Raw genomic sequence first — 6,671 nt, 5'->3', positions numbered from 1 at the left:
AGCATATGTAATGCTTATTAAAGGCTATGTCGTGATAGCATTTATTCAGCCCGCTATTTCGCCTTTTTAGCATTAAATCTGCATTATATACGCATATAGTGCAAAATAAGCATTAATTCAGAGTTATATATATGGGAATATAGTGTTGATTAGGGGTTATGTTTTAGTGCTTATGGTTACTTGGGTTATCTGCTTTGCCGACGACATTATTGATAAAGTCGGCAGATCATCTGCGGCGGTGGATGAGATCTATTGCAAACTGAAACGCGAAGCAGGAAGGATGAGTAGTACGTCCAAGACGAAGTATATGCTGACCTGCGAATCCGAGACCGACCGCTTAAGCGCGCTTGTCCAGTAATAACAAGGTCACAGTCGACGGCGACGAGCTGGAGATAGTCGGAGACTCTGTCAACCTCGGCTCAGTGGTGACCGCAGACGATGACACCAGCCATGAGATCCGGCGGCGAATTATCAGCGGAAGTCGTGCCTACTATGGACTCAACAAGCAACTGCGGTCGAGAAGACTTAGCCCTCGCACGAAGTGTAACCTGTATATGACGCTCATTAGACCCGTTTGTCCTCTACGGGCACGAGACGTGGATATTGCTCGAACAGAACCTGCGCACATTCGGAGTATTTGAGCAATGAGTGTTAAGAACCATCTTTAGCGGCGTGCAGGGGAGCGGAGTGTGGAGGCGAAGGATGAACCACGAGCTCGAGCGATTCTACGGCGAATCCAGTATCCAGAATAAGGAGACTGCTGGTTAGATACGCTGCTGCTGTCTTGCAAGATCGACGGAGCAAATTTTAGAAATTATGAGCATCAAGTTATGTCATGAGAAGAAAAAAATATGTAAATAAATAAAATAAAATAAAATCATCGCAATTTTTTTTCAAAATAAAGTCAACGGAATGATTGCGTTTTAAGATTTTTACAGAATTTTAATTATGACTCTTAACGAAGTGAAGCAAATCTAATACTTCATAAATCCTCTATTCAACTTTGTAGGTGGGAGCTGAAAGTCTAATCCGGACCACAGAACCAAACTTGTAAACCATCGACATTTTCTCTGACAGTCGCACGGCCTGCTTTTATCAGTTTCATTTTTCGTGCAATCAAACGAATGCGACCAAACACTTGCCAAACAGTCGACTACCATCAAACGAAACGACATTCATTCTTCTTTGTGTGATTGTCGAACGAAATGTCGTGTCTTGGTAAACGAGAGCGATAATTTGATGGTCAAACGACCATAATTCCCGACAGCTTACGACATCGCCTATCTCTTTCACGTAGCAGAACTTACAGACTCAATAAGCAAATGCAATCTTTTCTATTCACTCCCTCCTGTTGAAAAAAAATTCGCCACTCTGCAGCGCCGGGTGATGTTTGGATGTGTTGGTCGAACAATATGTAATGATTATTTACGTAAGAGGGATGAAAGTCAAACGACTAACCACAAAAAAGATCAAAATTTCATTTGACATTTTTTTGCTCTCCGATCAAACGATTGCGCTCTTCATGATTGTCACGAACGATGTTTTGTGGATGTCTCCGAAAAAAATCAAACGATGGTGACCACTCACAAGCCTGCACAGAACACTGAAATATGGATGTATTGGATAGTGTCGGAATGCAGATGAGCTTATTGTAGATAGGTCAGTAAGAATGATAAATGAAAATTTCCAGATCAATATCATCAGGATTCTGCCTTATTTGTGTTAACAATTTTAAAAGCCAGCCAACCATCTCCTTCTGTCGAGAAGCCATAAATACCAAACCATGATACGGAAACCATAAAAATGTCACCCTCCCCAATAGACTCGCTGTCCCCTCATTACTCTTCCATAAATAAACAATCAAAACCACTGAAGGAAGGACAACAACAACAGCATGACCAAAAACCAAAACAGGACACGTGCTCCGAAGCAATCTGGTTTAACTTCCTGTCCGAAGCTCTGGCTCAGCCCTCGCTTTAAATAAACCTACTGCTGCTCTAGTGGTGAAGGAATTATTTTCAGCATCAGTAAAACACATAACAAGCCAATCCTTCTTCACCCATTATGAACTGGCAGGGACAGGGAAAAAGGATGAATTTTAAAACCAAACTATTCGGAAAGAAGAAGAAGAAGCAGCGAAACCGTATGCATAACAATGAAGGCTTAACCCCAAGAATGGGACAAAGCACAGGAAGAAAAAAGGGATCACCAGAAGATCACGGGTTTCGAATAGCTGAATGAAGGATTCTTCGTTCAGATTTTTTTTTGTTTGTTTGTTGGTTTTGTAAACATTCTACCAACGAATGGGGTAACATGTTTGTTGATGTCCATCCCTCGATGCGGATTATAAGGAAAACAAAGTTAGGAAATGGCTTCACAAAAGAATGCTAATTTGAATCCTTACAGGAACGACCGACTCTGGGGCCATCATTCGGCGTGATTGCTTCCTGGCTGAGAGCTGTCTAAATTTTTTTCCTGTCCCATCACCCGTCAACATTTTTTTCACCCGTTGGACACTTTCGCCCAAATCCAACCATTATAAACCAGACGGTAAAGAAATCTGGTGGAAGTTGACCAAGAATGAAGGGAACAACTTTTCCAAAAAAAAGCAACCCATGCGGGAGGATCTTTCCTGGGGCCGTATTCAAATTTAATGATTCGTAAAGTTTCCATTATTGAATTGGGAAGTTCGTTTGTTGGGATTCTCATCAAAGAGCGGAACAATGAAGATAAAACGCTTCTGACAGATCTTTAAAAGTTAGTCCGCCTTCCCCAAAAAAGGGAATAGGTTCGTATTGTTGGAATTCAATCGACGATGATGGTTGATTTGAGTTATCTAGCCTGGCCGGCCATCAGGGTGGGTCGTCAGTTCTTATAAAGTTGAAACGATTCCAAACCAAGTCAAGCGACAAAGACGACTGATGAATCTTGATTATTTCATTTCACAAGTGGGAACTTGGCGGGTCTTCCCGTTACGTAAAAAACGTAGATAAGTAAACAAACAGGTGAATTATCTTGCTGGCGCTCCATCTCATTATTGAGAGGGGTCAATTTGAGATTACAGAGAATCACGAAATGAAGCGCCAATTTCACCACGTTGAGATACTGGGGGCTTGTTAGACGTACAACGAGCACGCGTTTAAATCGAACACCTTAAAAGGTAAACATTACAACTGAGGAAGTATGAAAACGAACACTTTGCTGAGGTTGCATTGGGATGTGTGAAACTTTCTATTACCCTTTATAATGATAATACGATTTTTATTATTTTTTCAGAATATTTTTAACTGATCACATTGCGTTTTTTATGCGGAACTTTATGGTGACAAAATTAATTACGAAGATACTATAAGAGATAGACAAATGGTGTTTTCAACAAAAAGGCTCATCAAACCATGAGCTTTAATAATCTTAAATCAAATATTAGGGCATGTCTTTTTTGCATGATTTACATATAGTTTTTTTTTTAAGTTAACAAATAGAGCCAAACTGTCTTCTACAAAGTTGTAGCCAACGGTTTTTGAGGCAACTTTATCAAAGACACCACATATGTATATATGACATTTTGTAAGCGAGATATGATTTTTAATATTAAAAGAATAGTGTGTGTTGAAAAAAAAAACAGTATTCTGGCTCTAACTTTTGTGCATGAATCCATACAATAAAAATGTCTTCAAAGCATTTGTATGAAATAGAAATTCACACATTTGTTTCTCGAAGCGCAAACTTGAATCTGGAGGTCTTCGAAAGTTATAAGGGATTTTTTAGCAAAAATTGTTCTTTTTAAACTGTCATATCTCGGAGCTGGAGATAGTCGAAAACTTTGTCTATCTCGGCTCACTGGTGACCGCAGACAATGACACCAGCCGTGAGATCCGGAGGCGAATTATCAGCGGAAGTCGTGCCTACTATGGACTCCACAAGCAACTGCGGTCGAGAAGACTTAGCCCTCGCACGAAGTGTAACCTGTATATGACGCTTATTAGACCGGTTGTTCTCTACGGGCACGAGACATGGATATTGCTCGAGGAGGACCTGCGTACACTCGGAGTATTCGAGCGACGAGTGTTAAGAACCATCTTTGGCGGCGTACAGGAGAACGGAGTGTGGAGGCGAAGGATGAACCACGAGCTCGCGCGACTCTACGGCGAACCTAGTATCCAGAAGGTGGTGAAGGCTGGCCAGATACGCTGGGCGGGACATGTTGCGAGAATGCCGGACGACTGTCCTGCAAAACAGTTGTTCGCTACGAATCCGGTAGGAACAAGACGCGCGGGGGCGCAACGAGCGAGGTGGTTAGACCAAGTGGAGCGTGATCTGGCGAACGTGGGGTGCCCGAGGAATTGGAGAACGGTTGCCATGGACCGAGTGAATTTTAGGAATTATGTTCGTCAAGTTATGTCTTAAGACGGAATACTATGTAAATAAAATAATAATCTCGGATTTGTGAAAAAAAAATTTTTTTCGACGGCATTATTTAGTTGAAATATAAAATATTTGATTGTGTTCAAATGCTCAAATAAATTATTTAACACATTTAGTCAACTTGAATAAAAGTTCAAAATTTTTGAATTTCTTTCATCTTTTTTGAAATTTTTAATTTTTGAAATTTAACTGAAAGCGAGAAAAATGTGCTAAATCACTAATTTAAGTATCGTAATGGACTCAGACAATAACAAAACGATGAAAATTTGACTTTTACACGAGAAATGGAGATGTTCTCTTTCACAGTGTGTGAATATGTATTTAAAATTAACATGCTTTGGAATTTTTTTCTTGAAGTAAAAAAATAACCTATCTCCCAAAATTTCAAAGTTAAAGCCAGGATCCTTTTTTTTTCGACACACTCTTAATACTAAAAAATCATATATCGCTTACAAAACGTCATCTGTTTGTGATGTCTTGGATAAAGGATGTCTTGGATTTCTTATAAATTCTATAAAATTATAGATTTTTCTGTGAATTCGGCCAACTTGCTGTGCACTGGCGTACCGGCCCATAACGGTGAATTTTCTGAGGATTCTTAAAATGCTTATAAAATCGAAAGTAAAAATGGTATTGCAAAAAAATTGAAAATCGCAGTTGATAAAAAGAATTATGAAGAATGGGAAGAATAACATCACATTAATTATGATCCGATTTTTTTTTTCAAATTCATTAATAAAATGCCATAAAAAGATGCCATCAAATTTTTATATAATTGTTTCTAGCATAGCATAGCATGCCCGATAAGAAGAGCATATCAAAACCGTTACTCAAACTTATTTCTTTGAGATATTTATATCTTAACCAGCTAAGCTGGAACAAATATTTTTTTTTGTCACCCCCTTTCCCCCTCCTATTTTTCCTTAAATCCCAAAAGGAGAAATTAACTAAGTTCAAGGTATTTTATTGAAAAATTAGAAAATTCTTCGGAAATTAAAAAATTTGCATGATCGGATGTCAAATTGTAGAAAATTAGAATTGTATCATCTTTTGAACTCGAGATTTTCAGACAATTGAATCTAAAATAACGCAATTTTTCAATTTTCGACAATGTAGATGGTTTGAAAGTTTGTTGCATGCAAGCTTTTGTAAAATTTACTCCAATTTATTAAAAATTTGGATTATTTCTTATACTCGTCCCCTCTCCCACTCATCGTGATGTTTCAAATTCAAGTGACAAAAGAAGGATTTCAAATTTGTTCCGGCCTTATACATAGTTTTGATGTAAGATTTGTTGTTGATGTTTTTTCGAGAACAGACTATATCAAATTTTGATGTATAAATTTTTTTATTGAACTTTTAGAATGAACACATACAATAGAAGAATAAATTCCTTGGTTATATATTATAATACAGTATTGCAAGGCCGTAGGAAGAACCGACTCATGGGGGGGGTTTTGGTGACTTATTTTTACCTATGATTTTTTTCCCCACAACACACGAATAAAAAAAATAAAACAAATTATGTTTTAACTAGATGATTATTCATTTTTAAGTACTCAATAATAGTTTTTGTATGAAATCGTAACTTTAGAGAAGACACGAATCTCACTTCCATCTGTACCGTTGAGCCGTCAACACGTACGCCGGAGCATCGTATCGTTGCTGTGTACCTGCAGGAACATTTTGCATCATTTATTTTATTCTTACCTGTTTTTCAATCAGCACTTTTCAGTGCTAAAATTATTTTCATTTTCTTTTATTCATATTTTTCTCTTTTCTTTCCAGCATGGGGATGTCATCGGTCGGCTCAAGGGCCGGAAGAAAACGGATTGCCGAACCTAATTCAGGTCCATCGTCCAAAAAAGTTGAAATTTCCAATTCATTCGATGTCCTTCATAACATCGGTGATGAGGAAATATTGATATTTAATTCTGATAAGAGTACTAAGAAACCTTCTTCTTCTTATACTCTTAAAAACGAAAAGTTTCCACCAATTACGGTCACGATTCCTGACTTCAATGCCTTTCGAAAAGAAATCGTCACTTCCGTCAAGGATGTGAAGATTTCTTTTCAGATCGGTCGAAGGGGAACTGCTCGTATATTGACGGAATCTTTCAATGGTTTTCAAAAAATTTTAAATTATTTGAATGATATAAAACATCAATTTTTTACTTACGACACTAGAAGTGATCGTCCATTCAAAGTTGTACTTCGTGGTCTCACCGGCGATCAGACACCGGATG

Source organism: Uranotaenia lowii, chromosome 2 (genome assembly GCF_029784155.1).
Source record: "Uranotaenia lowii strain MFRU-FL chromosome 2, ASM2978415v1, whole genome shotgun sequence".
Lineage (NCBI taxonomy): Eukaryota > Metazoa > Arthropoda > Insecta > Diptera > Culicidae > Uranotaenia > Uranotaenia lowii.
Note: the sequence above shows the minus strand (reverse complement) of the source record.